The following is a 13,843-nucleotide window of genomic DNA, read 5'->3' as shown; positions in this document are numbered from 1 at the left end:
AGTTAAAGAACTTAATTTATTTTACAATTCTGGGAAAGATGGCCAGGGTTGTGTTTGTTACCCACTGTAATGTGTGCAAACAAAAGCAAAATTTTGCCAAATGCTTCTACCTGTTAATCAAATTGTTTGCAAATGAAAGCATTAATAACCTGACATATTACTATAATCTTAAAAAGTCTTCTTTGCGTCGTCTAGCAGCTATACATTTTTAATGTTCTCTTGTTTTTAAAGTATCTCTAAATATATGGTTACCAGTATCAACCTCATCTTTCAGTTCTAACACTGTCCTCACATTGGTCATCCTTTTTTTTTTTTCCTGAGACAAGGTCTCACTAGTAGTTCAGGGTGGCCTAAACTCACTATCTATCAGGCTGGGCTTGAACTTATGGCAATCCTCTGCCCTGTCTCACAAGTGCTACGATTATATGTGTGCATTACCATGCCCAACTCACATTGATCACTTTTGCTGCCCATACTTTCAATAGAATTTCTGGATTTCTGCTTGGTATCTTTTCATGGACTCTAATTCTTTGCTAAACTATTTTGTATCATTTGGTGTAGCTCAGCTAGTTTTTTATTAGTGTCTTCTGTAAATTCATGGATCATTTTATTAAGTCTATTATTTAGTTAGCTATATCTTCGGTGAACTTTCCAAGTCACCTTATTAATATTTTTTTAAAAATCTGTTCTTTAATCATTTTAACTCATACATGTGCCCCTTGATTTCCTTTCCACTGATGACCCCATTGATCAGCTTTGGGGGAGTTATGAATCCTTGGAGGCATTTTGTTGTCTTATCTTCTCATGTGTCTATTTTTTTTTAAAGATATGTGTGTATGTGTGTGTGTGCACCCACGCACGTGTATGCACTGAGGTTTGCAGGTTGATTATAGTGGAAAGATTCTGTTGCTAATATGGAGATCTCTGTGGTTAGACTCTGCTTGTCTGTGATGCATTCTGGGTATGTCCAAATATAGGCCTTTGCCCTGTCACACGCTCCAACTTCCTCTGTTAATCTGGCAGGGAAAGGTACAGTATAACTGGCCCAGGACCCAGTTTTTGGGAATGGATCACAGTGTTGTTAATGACACAAACACAATCCGTATATTAGCATACAGAGAAAAATAATCAATAGCAACAACTATGCCACTCTGACAGTTACAACAAAGACACACCGGAGGCTGACATACAATAATGTACCACCCTTATTGGAAGAAAAGAGCTCTATAATTATAGCATAAACATAAAGACAAAGCAAATATTAACATACAGTAAATACCTATTAAATGTAACCACTGTAGCTCCACTAACAATAGAAAAGAACTCAAGAGTAATAGCACAGAGTGAACTAAATAATGACTGATAAAGCTTAATGGTTAGACGTGTAAAGATAGTGGGGTGGGGAACAGAATGAAAGTATTTGAAAAATAAGGAAGAGAAGGAGGTTAGAAAAGTGAAATGAAGGGCCGGGCATTTAGCTCAGCAGTACAAGCACCTGCCTTGCAAATGCACAGTCGTGAGTTCGATTCTTGGTACAAAAAAAAAAAAAAGTGAAATGAAGAATATTAAGGAGTAAAAGGAAATTAATTGAATTAAAGTAACAGAAAATAACAAACAAGAAAAATAAGAGAAGGAAGGAGAAAAAGTTGAAGGGGAAAAAACCGCCCAAACTGGCCCAATAAACCAATGAGGGAAGAGAAGTAAAGAAAAAAAGATATTAATCTAAAAAATTCCTTTGTATTTTTTAAGAAGTTGTTTCTTTCCAGGGCCTGTAGTTTTGGATCCGGCAGACATGTGTAAGTCACTGGTAAACCTGTTTTGTTTAAATACTCACATTTTTGTGTGTGAATGCAGAATTCCATTATGCCTTTCCCACCAGGCATGTTCAGTGAATAGTATCCACCCCACAGCTGTTGTCAGTCTCTTAACGCCCACTTTGGAGAGTCACGGTTGTCTCTCCTTGGCTTTATGGCCTGTGCATTTGTGAAGTAGCTCCCACCCCCACCCCGTCCCAGGGGCCCCTGTGTCCACACACCCCAGGCTGTGGCAACTGTCTAAATTAAGCCATACCCTTGCTCATGATGAGTAGCAGTGGGAGAGGGAGGGGGCTGTCAATCAGTCTGTTGGACTTAATTGTCAGAGCTTTCAGACCCAGCTCCCTCTGAAAGCCACACACGACAAGCTTTACTTCTCACCACAGGGAATGGTGCCCCCTAAATCCTTCTTGGCATCAGCTTAAACTTCTCAGGGAGTCTGTGTCTAGTCTACACACTCTCTGCAACTGTCTGTTGTGTCTGCCTCCCACCAGTCCTGTGGTTCGGTGCCACCAGATATTCAGGGTATAGTATCCTATAGTTACTCTGTGGTTTAGTCTTAAACAAACCTTTCTCAAAGTGGCTCTTGAGTTAACCTTTTCAAAGAGGGTAGGTAACCCCTCTCCAATATGGTGGGTGCGCTGGATTTCTTCTTCAACTGCAGGCTGCCTTGGGGAAGGAGTCACTTTCAGAGTGAAACACAGCGCTCCTTTGCAGCGTTGCAATAGCCATAGGCTTTCTTCCTTGGGGCTAGCGCTGCTTGCCTGGTTTCTTGCTCCTCCTTGGAGCTGCTGATGCTCTGTAGGCTTATCTTATGTCTGTGGAGATAGGTCCCTCTTCCCAGGAGGCAGGGTGAGCATTCTGACAGCTTCATGCTTTTCTGTTTTTCCAGCTTCCCGGTGCTTTCTGACTTTCCTATCAGCTCCTTCCCAGTTCTCATGGTTCCACTTCTTTCTTGCTCTTCAAGTTGTTGTTTTCCAGGAGTCTCAATTCCAGGTCCTGGACAGGCTGTATTTGGCACTGGCTGTGATGTCTACTCTACCACTTTCTCTTCAACATCTTTTAAAACTTTTAAATTCTCTTTCTTAAACTCTGGTAAAGTTCTGTTACCTTCCCCAGCACTTCTAATCAAAAAGTCCAGATGAGGAGTGTAATTTCATGTCTACTCTTTCTGCCTCATCCGTAAGTAGGCAGTCAGCGGTCCAAAGTCACAGTTATTCCCGACTCTCCTATTGTGCCTTCCACACTGTGCCCAGCAATTTCAAGTCAGCCGCACTCTCTGCTTCTGCTTTGTGCTTTTCTGTTCCAGGGCTTAGTTCCTAACCTGACTTGCTCAAATGAGCCTGCACAGTGCACCGTGCTGCTTCCCACAGACATTCCGTGTTCATCCTTATCTCCTACCGTGGTTCTTTTTTATCCTGCCAATTTGTTTCTTGGAATAGAGGCAGGGATGGATGGAAGCCACTTCTGCCCCTTGGCTTGGAAAGCCTCATGCCACATCGTTGGGCTCTGGCCCTCACCCAGCATCACACAGGTACACTCTGTGCAAGCTGGAGCCTTCTGGTCCTGAATGTCCTACCTGCTGTTGCCTGCTTTTCCTCCCTCGGCCTGATGATCTTTCCGAGTGTGCTATCTCTGTTATTGCCGTGCCACCCAGGACATTTGCTTTTCCCTTCCAGAGATCCTGGAAATTCCTGTTAAAACATAATTTAGTGGTCTGAGCCAGCTTCTCATTCCAAATTCATCAGAACCTCTCAGTGACATGCTCCCTCCTCAGATACGGGTGGTTCCAAAGTCTACTGCTTCTACACAGGCAGGACAATCCATTCATATCTGCCAAGGAAGAAAAATAACCATCTTCAGAATTATGTAAGTAGCAAATTTTTCCTTTGGCTTCTCCTCAAACATGGGAAAATAACAAAGGGACCAAAGCTTCTCTCAGTACAGGTAACGACTTCATTTATGCTCTTGTTATCTTTCTCTTATCTAGGAAGTATAAACTGAGTAGCCTTTTATATTCTTGTCAAGCCTTGGAGAACTGAGTTGTAACCATGGTAGATTCAACACTTACTTAATCTTGTATTACATCCCAGGCACTGTGCTAGGTAATGAACTTACAGAGGTGTATACAATGGGCAAATTCCCCTTTGTACTCAGATTAGTTTCTTCTAGGGAAACTAAAGAAGAGGTAGCAAAAAATATGTAAACAGATAAAAAAGAAATTTTACATATAGTGAGGCAGGCAGGATGACATATGCCTGTAATCCCAGTATCCTGGGAGGATTAGGAAGAAAGATCGTAAGTTTGAGGCCTATCCGGCCAAGTTGATGATTTAGCAAGAGTTTGTATCATAATACAAATTTAAAAGGCCTTGGGATATAGCTCAGTGTAAAAGTCTTCAGTTTAATCCATAGCACTATTAAAAAATATTAGTACCATCAAAAAATATAAGGAGGTAATATATTTCAGAGGTACAGTATTTAATAGTTACCAGAGAAGGCTGCTCTGAGGAGGCTGATCTAAAACCCAGTGAGGAGAGTATACAAAGGATGGTGAATACCTAGGAGAGAACTGCAAAAGGCCAGTATGTGCAAAGGCCCTGAGTCTGCAACAAATGCTATGCCACAGGAGAGGTTAGTAAAATATAGCCTGGAGACTTAATCCAGGCTCGCTGCTTTTCTTGGACAGCCTACAAGCTGAAAATAGTTTTTATATTTTTAAATGGCTGAAAAACAAAACATGATAGTTGTATGAAGTTCAAAATTTAGTGATTCATAAATAAAAACTTTATTGGAACATAGCCATGTTCATTCATTTATGTATTTTCCATGCTGATTGTATGTCACACTGGCAGAGTTGAGCAAGGCCAAGAGACCCTGTGGCCTATAAGACCTAAAATATTTATTCTCTGGCCCTCTGCAGAGAGTTTCTGGACCTTCGTATTAAAGAAATACGAAGCAACATCTTTTCAGACAACATTCGATTTATTTTAATTATTTCAGGTGTTTAATCCCTGTAAATAACAGAAGACCGGTGTCCAACTAACCTAAGTAACGTGGGGGACTGAAGACAGCCTTGTACTCTTCACAACTTTTCTTACCAAGGTAAGACTCTACGTCTTCTCCCCTTGCAGCTGAGCGGGCTTCATGACTTTTTTTACCCAGAGAATACGGCTGGCTTTAAGAGTCTGGTAGCTCCCACTTCTTGCCTCTTTGTACTCCTTGTAAGAAGGGGAAATGTTCATGATAAAGAGGCTGTGTGTGTGTACTCTGCTAACCCTAGACTTCTGGGCATCACTGCTAAGGTGCCAAATGGGTGAAGGCACCTATCTCAGACCTGAAAGACTAGTTTGTAAATATCAGTAAATAACTCCAGTGGATCAGACACGGAACCACCTAGCTGAGCTCTGCTTGGCTTCTTGACCTATTGAATTGTGAAATATAATACAATAGATGCTGTTTTAAGCTACTTCATTTCATGGTAATTGCTTCATGGCAATATATAATCAGAACAAACAACACAGAAATGTTATAATCTCACATGATAGAAACCTCAGACACAGAGCAGGCTCTGTCCACAACATAGCCACATGCTGCTTTCCTGCAATTTTCTCGACTCTGTTCTGCTGGTTGTTGACTGAGCTGTCAGAATGACATCAAGATGACTTGTTCCAGGAGTCATCTTCAAACCTGACAAGGTCCAGAGAAAGAGGAAAATACGTTCTTATAAAAGTGAAAATGCAGGCTGAACGTGATCTACCCTAGAATCAAAAATGGGACCACCTCCACCAACTCACTGAGGAAAGCAGATACCTGATCATAATTGGGATTTCATCAGGGAGGAAATAGGTGAGTAAGTAAATACAGGTCAACAACTCACCATTTCCAAAGCATCTTCCTTCCTACCATTACCCATTCATTCATTTTTCCAGAGTATTTTATGTTGAATCATATGAATTTGCTTTTTTTTGCTTTTTTTTTTTTTTTTTTTTTTTTTTGTCTTTTTCCTTTTTATCGGTACTGGGGATCGAACTCACGACTGCCTGCTTGCAAGGCAGGTGCTTATGCCACTGAGCTAAATCCCCAGCCCCGAATTTGCTTTTTTATAAGTCAAAAAAAGTCAAATAACCTTCACTTCAAATATTCAGACAATACTTATCAACTGCAGGTAAATAGTGCCAAGTTTAAGGAAGTGAAATGGAACAAGTGGTATTAATTTCCAGGACCCACACAAAATGAAAGTGGAGGGACTCCAGTTCAAAAACTGTTTCAATTTTTAGGATGCTGTGACCAGAGCACTAAAAAATCAAGCATGGAATCCTCCCAAGTGTCCTATGTGATGGCAATGTCATATGAGTTACATAAAGCCAGCCCTAGAGAAGAAGGAACTAGTGTCCCCAAGAGAAGACAGGTAGACCCAAGTTGAGACTTGGTGGTCAGGTGGGCTTTTCTGAAGAGAATTACAGTCAAGGACTTAAGCATGGATAGAAGTAGCCAGTAAAGAGTGGAGCCATCTGGGTCCTGGGAGAGAAATAGCCTTCTCCCTTCTCTTTCATCTTCCAAGTTGGTTAAGAGATGTAGGCCAGCCTATCTTATCAGCTGTGATGAGACAAAAAGATAATGTAACAGATCCTTGTCTTGCTTATGCCAGCTCAGGCCTATTTCCATCCCTTTTTTGTGTTCCAGATCTTAGCACTCCGGTAATCTGCTTATAGAAACTGATCTTTCCCCTTCAGTACTGTAGATGGCCAGGACTGCCCCAGGAAGGCCCCCGCTGACTCTTTCCAGGGCTCAGGGGAGATGCTTTTTAGTGTTAACAGTGTAACTCTCCGATCCACTTGGCCCAGACTTGCCCTAAACAGGAAGAGAGCTCTCCCTGTCCTATACATTCTCAATCCCAACCGTGAAGACACCCAACACAATGGACCTGAAAACATTTTATCTTCAGACTTGAATCTTCTCTCTAAAACGATCATATTCCCTTTTTATGTGTACTATATTTTTTCTTTATGTCAGATCCTATGGAACCTTGGTGTAGTGGACTTCCAAATTGGTTATAAACAGGTAAGATATTTATTAAAAATACAGATGCCCCAGCTCCATGCCAAACTTAGCTTCCTCTATTTTTAACAACCTCCACAGGTAATTTTGGTGTACTGCCAGGTTTCTGAATCACTGCTCTCAGCAAGCTGGAAAAAAGAAGGAAAAATTCCCATTTGGCTGGTAGGAGTCACAAAGTCTTATTTCTTGCTTAGGATTCAGCTGAATGACAAAGCGCCTGCCTAGCATGCACAAAGCCCTAGATTTGACCCTGATACTGTTAAAAGAAAAACAAACAAAGGAACAAACAGTTTAATTTCTGTCACTAACTATGGCTTCTGGGCAAACCACTTTGACTCAGTTCCTGAGGGATTCCTCCATTACCCACTGCCCAGAAGTTCTGTGTAGAGTAAACCCTTGGAGCCTCTCCAGTGTCTAGCCCCTCTCTGGTGGCAGTCAGTCCTCTGGTTTCTGAGTAAACCATCCTTCTCCTATTATAAGGTTTCTAGGACTGCTGGTCAGGATGCTCTGTTGCCTCTAGCTGACTGCAATACCATTCACATCTCTTTGGATTCCATTTATGACCAACCAGATTCTTTCTCCCAGGAAGTTAAATTTGAGAAAAGTGAGGCAGAGACTAAAATTAAATGAAGTTAATTTGTTTGGTTTGGGTGACCCCAAAGTCTATCTGTTTCTGCTCTCTGCTCCCTGGTCCCAGTACCTTCCAAAACCTGTTTTGTTTGGTTTTGTTTTGTTTTGTTTCTCCCAACTTTCTCTGAGGATCTATAAGTAATATCATATAGCCTTCTAATAAACTCCTTCCTCTGCTTAAGTGAGTCAGAGTTTCTCTCATTGCTTGCTACTAGAGTCCTGAGTCCCAGAATTAAGATCTATGATATAACATAAGCATACTGGTGCATATTTATAATCCCAGCTACTTAGGAACCCAAGGCAGGAGGGTTATAAATTGGAGATAAGTAGAAAATTTAGCAGGATCTTCTCTCAAAAGAAAACAATAAAACAGAAAAGAAATAATAGAAAATAAGATATAAATAAAAAAAGACTGGGATATAGCTCAGTGTTAGAGTGGCAGCCTATGCAGGAAGCCCTGGGTTGTGTTACTAGTACTGGATTTTTTAAAAAAAAAATGATTTCTGTAGAGTGTTCTTCTTGTAAAGTCACTGTAAACGATACTTTTGATAACTGTAATGACCATTCTATGGGAGTGTGAGTTTATTTTGTCTTATTTACTTTTTACTTTAAAATACAGTAGTAAAACAATAGAGAATTTAAAAGCAAGGTAAGAGGAGATTAACACTGGTTAATATATTGTATATTGTTATCTTCAAAGTAGTTACTCAGATTAGGCAAGATATAGGCATGAAAAACTGATCAAATAATATAAGCACAGACTGTTCGTTTCAATGAGCTAATACAAATTAGTAGTAAATTATCGTAGTTACTATATATTTTTTTCTTTTTTTTTTCTCTTCCTTCTTTTCTCCTGTCTCCCATCCCAGTTGTTCTTTCATTTTGAGCAGTTTCTTCCCCTTTCACAGTATCTATTATACATTCTAAGTCTTATTTACTTTTTGAGAGGGAGAGAATACAATGTTTATACATGCAAGTATGAGTTATTTCGCCTATGAGTACAATCTCAAGTTGCATCGATTTACCTGTAAAAGCCTTGAGTTTATCCCTCTTTATAACTGAGTAGTACTCCACTGTGTAAAAATACATTTTAAAAAATCCATTCCTCAGTTGATGGGCATTTTGGTCATTTCTAAGATTTAGGTACTACAAATTGTGCTGCTATAAACATGGTTGCCCTTAGATGACTGTGGTATGATGTATTTAATTCTTCTGGGAAAATTTCCAGAAGGGGAAGAGCTGGGTCAAATAGGACCTCCAATGCTAGTTTTTTTCAGAAATCTCCATACTGATTTGCCAGTCTACACTTCCACAAACAGTGGAAAAGGCTTCCTTCTTCCCCACAGCTCTGCCAGCATTTGTTATGAGTTGTTTCTTGATGATTGCCATTCTTTCTGGAGTGTGACGAAATCTCAGTGTTATTTTAATTTGCATGTCTCAAATGATAAATGATGTTGACAAAAATGTTTCCAGAACATTTTTTCATATATTTACTTGTCATTTGTATTTCTTTATTTGAGAAGTGTGTATTCATCTCAGATGCCCATTTTTGGATTGGGTCTTTGAATTGGGGGGCCTGATATTTTTCAATTCTTTATATATTCTGATAGAAGTCCTTTGCTTGGGAAACAGTTGGCTAAATTTTTTTTCCACTCTGTGGGGATTTTTTTTAACTCTGTTGGTGATTTCCTTTGTTATGCAAAAGCTTTTTAATAAGGTGAGATCCCATTTGTTGATTGTTTGTAAGTATTTCCCATGCAATTTGGATTTTACGCCTGAACTTCCTGCCTACACTTATGTCTTTAAGAATTTTACCTATTTTCTCTTCCAGCAGATTTAATGTTTCTGTTTTAATATTTAGACCTTTGATCCATTTTGACTTTAGTGTGGTGATTGACATGGGTATAATTTTAGTTTTTGGTATGTGGACAGCCAGTTTTTCCAGCACTATTTATTAAAGATGATATCTTTTTTCCACTGGACCTGTTTGACACTTTTGTTGAAGAGAAGGTGACTGAGTGTATTTGCAGTGGTGTCTTCCTCTTCTAACCTGTTCCACTGATCCCCAGGCCTGTGTTTCTGTCAGCACCATGATGATTTTTATCACAGTAGCTTTGTAGTATGATTTCAAATCTGAGATTTTGATGCCTCCTGCCTTGCCTTTGTTGTCCAGGATTGGCTTTGCTATTCTAGGTGTCTTCTGTTTCCAAATGAATTTTTGCAATGTTTTCTCTGGTTCTGTGAGGTATACCAAGATATTTTGATCAGAATTGCATTAAGTCTGTATAACTGTTTTGGAAGTATAGCCAATGTTGGCTCTTCCTATCCATGAGCAAGGGATATCTTTCACTTTCTCATGTGTTCTTCAATCTCCCCTTCTAGAGTATGGTTATTTTCAATGTATAGATCTTTTACATCCTTTGTTGGCTTTTATTCCAAAGTATTTCACTTTTTTTGAAGGTTATTGTGAAAGTTGGTGCTTTCCTGATTTCTTTCTCAGGGATTTTGTTGTTTTTGTAGAGGAATGCTATTGTTTTTGAGTGCTATCTCTGTATGCAACTACATTACTGAATTAGCCTATCAAACCTAAAGTTTTTGGTAGATTTTTTTGGGTCTTCTATGTAGAGTATCATGTCATCTGCAAATAATGATAATTTAACTTTCTTTCCTATCTTTATTCCTTTATTTCTGTCTCTTGTCTAATTGCTCTGGCTGTTTCCAGAACCACATTGAATAAGAGTGGTGATAGTGGACATCCTTGTCTTGTTCCTGATTTTAAAGTGAAAGCTTTAAGTTTTTGTCTATTTAGTATGATGCTCTCTGTTGGTTTGTCATAGATGGTTTTCATCAGATTGAGATAGAGATCATCTATCTCAATTTTTATCATGAATGAGTGTTGGACTTTATCAAAAGCTTTTTCTGTGTCTATTTAGATGATCATGTGATTTTATCTTTGGCTCTGTTGATGTGGTGTATTACATTTATTAATTTGCATATGATGAAACATTCCTGAATTCCTGGGTTGAATCCCACTTGGTCATGGTGTATAATCTGGATGATGTGCTACATTCTGTTTGCTAGTATTTATTTGAAGATTTTTGCATCTATAATCAGTAGGGAGATTTGCTTGTAGATCTCTTTTTTGGTTGGGACTTTCTCTGGTTTTGATATCAGAGTAATACTTGCCTCCAGCAATGAGTGAAGGATTATTGCTTCCCTTTCAGTTTCATTAAAGAGTTTAAGGAGTATTGACATTAAATTCACTAAATTTCTTGTAGAATTCAACTGTGAACCCATCAGGACCTGGGCTTTTGTTTGTTGGTAAGTTTGTAATTACATTTTCAATTTCATTAACTGATACTGGGCTATTCAGTTTTGGTAATTCATATGTTTCTAGGAATCTCTCCATCTGTTCCATGTTTTACATCCTACACGAGTAAAGATTTTTGAAGTCAGTATTGATGATCTTCTGTATTTCTACAGAGTCTGTAGTGATTTCACCCTTTTCGTTCCTCATTGAATGAATTTGAATTTTTATTTCCTTTTTTGATAAGGTTGGCTATGGGTTTATCAATTTTATTTATTCTCTCAGAGAAATAATTTTTTAATTAATTAAATTTTTGTATTATTTTCTAAGTTTCAATTGCATTATTTCTGCTCTGATTTTGTAATTTCCTCCCTTCTATGAGATTTGGTTTTGATTTGCTCTTGTTTTTCTAGATATGTGAGATACAGCATTAGGTTGTTTATTTATGCTTGTTCTGTTTTACTTATGTGAGAATTCACTGCTATATATTTCCATCTTAGAACTGTTTCCTTCCATCCCAAAGGTTCTGGTATGTTGTATCTGCATTTTCATTTAATTGTAGATATTGTTTTTCTCTTAATTTCACCTGTAACCCATTGGTTGTTCAGAAGGATATTACTTAATTTCCATGTGTTTATGTAGGTTTTGCAGTTTCTTTTGCTATTAATTTCTAATTTCAGTACACTATCGTCAGATAATATGCATCGGATAATTTCAATTTCTTTGCATTTACTTATGCATGTTAAATGAGTTAGTAGATGGTCTATTTTAAAGACTATTCCACTTCTAAGAAGAGTGTTATTGTGATATTGTTGGGTGGAACACTGTAAATATCTACCATTTGTTCACATGTTTGGTTCAGTGCTGTTATTTCTTTGGTGAATTTTTTGTCTTTTTTTGAGATAGGGTCTCGCTATGCAGTTCATGCTGGCCTTGAGCTCACTTTGTAGCCCAGGCTGGTCTCCAACTCACAATGATCCTCCCACCTCATCCTCCCGAGTGCTGGGATTACAGGCGTGAGCCACCACACCTGGCTCTTTGGTGAATTTTTGTCTAGTTGATCTGTCTGTTACAATGGGGTATTAAGGTCCCCCATTACAACTATGTTATTTCTTGTTTAATGTTTCATGTCTATTAATATTTGTCTTATATATTTGGGTCTCCCATATTTGGTGCACATATATTTATGATTGTTATCTCTTTCTCTTGAGTTTTTCCCCTAACAAATATGTAGTGATCTTTATTTTTTTTTTTTTTTTGATCATTCTTGTTTGAAGTTCACATTGTCTACAAACAGAATAGCTACCCCTGCTTTTTTCTGAGTTCCTGGTTGCATGGAGTATTGTGTTCCATCCTTTGACTTTCAGTCTATAAGTTTCTTTTTGAGTTAAATGTGCTTCTTGTATACCATATATTGTTGAATCTCAAACTATTTATTGTTGATTTCTCAAACTATTCTGCCAATCTGTTTCTTTTGATTGGAGAATTGAGGCCATTTACATTAATGGTTATAACTTATATGCATTGATTTATCTTTGTTATGATATTTTCCTCCTATGGGTTCCCTGCTTTTTCCCTCCATTTAATTACTTATCCTGCTTGGTGATTTTTTTGTTGTTTTCTTGGAATTATGATTATTTTAGCTCTATCTAGAGTATCTTCCAGTACTCTTTGCAGGGTTAGTTTGTTGGTCATAAATTTCTTCAGTTGTTCTTTATCATGGAAGTATCTTATTTATCTATTAATTTTTAAAGAGAGATTTTCAGGGTACATCAATATGAGTTAAAAATTGTTTTCTTTCAGGGCTTGAAATATTTCACTCTAAGTTCTTCATAACTTGAGGGTATGTGTTGAGAAGTCTGCCATGATTCTGTGCTTTCCTTTATAGATGACCTCTTGCTTTTCTTTAACAGCTTTTAATATTCTATTCTTGTCCTGAATTTCTGGGATCCTCATTATTGTATATCTGGATATACATTTATTTTGATTATAGCTGTTTGAAGTTCTATATACCTCACTTACTTGTATGTCAGATTCTGTTCCTATGCTTGGTAAATCTTCTGCTATTACTTTTACAAAGCTTTATATGTCATTGGTATTGACTTCTGCTTTTTCATTGACACTGATTATTCTTATTTTTCTTTCAGTCATCTTGCAGCTGTTGAATTGTTATTTCCTGATCTTTTAATATTTTCAAAAGATCTTTCCTTTCATGATCGCTGGTTGGTATCTCATCTTCAGTCTCTGAAAATTTGTCTTCAGTTTTGTGCAAGCAGTTTTGGCAGCTTTCAATGAAATTTCTTATATCCTGGATGTCTGTTTGAGTCCATTTTATGCATTAGTTTTCTTTCTTGCATTGAACATTCATGATTTCAATCTTTTTCCTATTATTGTCTATTATTTTTTAATTTATCTCGACTCTAGATTTGCTGAGCAGCTCCTGTATAAATGTTGACATTTCCTTTTTTAACCTGAAAGATTCTTTCTGATCTGATACCCTCTATAACCTCATGGATTTGTTTCTTTACTTCGGTTGCTGTCAGTTCAGATGTGCACTTTCCATTTTCCTCTCTCTTGCTGTCTGCTGGACTTCTCATGGGTGGGATGAAGGTCTGAGATTGCATTTTGCTTCTGCATCATGTCATTTTCTATTTCAAAAATTTTTATTTTGTTTTCTGTGTTGCTCCTTGTAAATTTCTGTAGTAGGTGGCTAATATCAAGTCCTCTCTAGAAAAATTCTGTTCCTCATGGATGTCTTCTGTGTGTAGGAGGTTCTTAGCTTGTGCTATTCCAAGATCCTACCTTCTAAGTTAATTAAGAGTGAGACGTTGGTATCTGTTTGGCTCAGCCCCCAGTTCTTTGGTGCTGTGCTGTGGTAAGGTCATTATCCCAGTGCTTCTGAGTACTGTTACAGAAGGTAGAACAACTGATTACAACATATGTGGCATCCTAGCTAAAGTAATATAATTAGCAATAACAATAGCATCAAGCACAGATTAGAAACTAACAAACTTGTGGTACCTTACTTTTGT

General features: G+C 38.0%; 2 long non-coding RNA genes across 2 annotated transcripts in view; one reads left to right on the top strand and one right to left on the bottom strand.

Moving 5' to 3' along the window:
- Positions 1-1,587: 1,587 nt before the first annotated feature.
- The window catches only part of LOC134471914 (uncharacterized), a 36,122-nt gene continuing 23,866 nt past the window's right edge, over positions 1,588-13,843 (bottom strand). Inside the window, exons 2-3 of the long non-coding RNA XR_010041648.1 lie at positions 5,355-5,503; positions 1,588-3,647 (exon numbers count right to left, since the gene is read on the bottom strand). This is a non-coding gene — a long non-coding RNA (uncharacterized LOC134471914). The remainder of the gene's footprint in view (positions 3,648-5,354; positions 5,504-13,843) is intronic.
- Positions 4,676-6,948, top strand: LOC134471915 (uncharacterized). Its single transcript, XR_010041649.1, has 3 exons — positions 4,676-4,918; positions 5,489-5,662; positions 6,830-6,948. It is a non-coding gene; the product is annotated as an uncharacterized LOC134471915 (long non-coding RNA).

Source organism: Cavia porcellus, unplaced genomic scaffold (assembly GCF_034190915.1).
Source record: "Cavia porcellus strain 051 isolate PalLab524CR breed Dunkin Hartley unplaced genomic scaffold, mCavPor4.1 scaffold_21, whole genome shotgun sequence".
In the NCBI taxonomy this organism is placed as follows: domain Eukaryota; kingdom Metazoa; phylum Chordata; class Mammalia; order Rodentia; family Caviidae; genus Cavia; species Cavia porcellus.
Note: the sequence above shows the minus strand (reverse complement) of the source record. Positions and strands in the feature narration are given on the sequence as shown.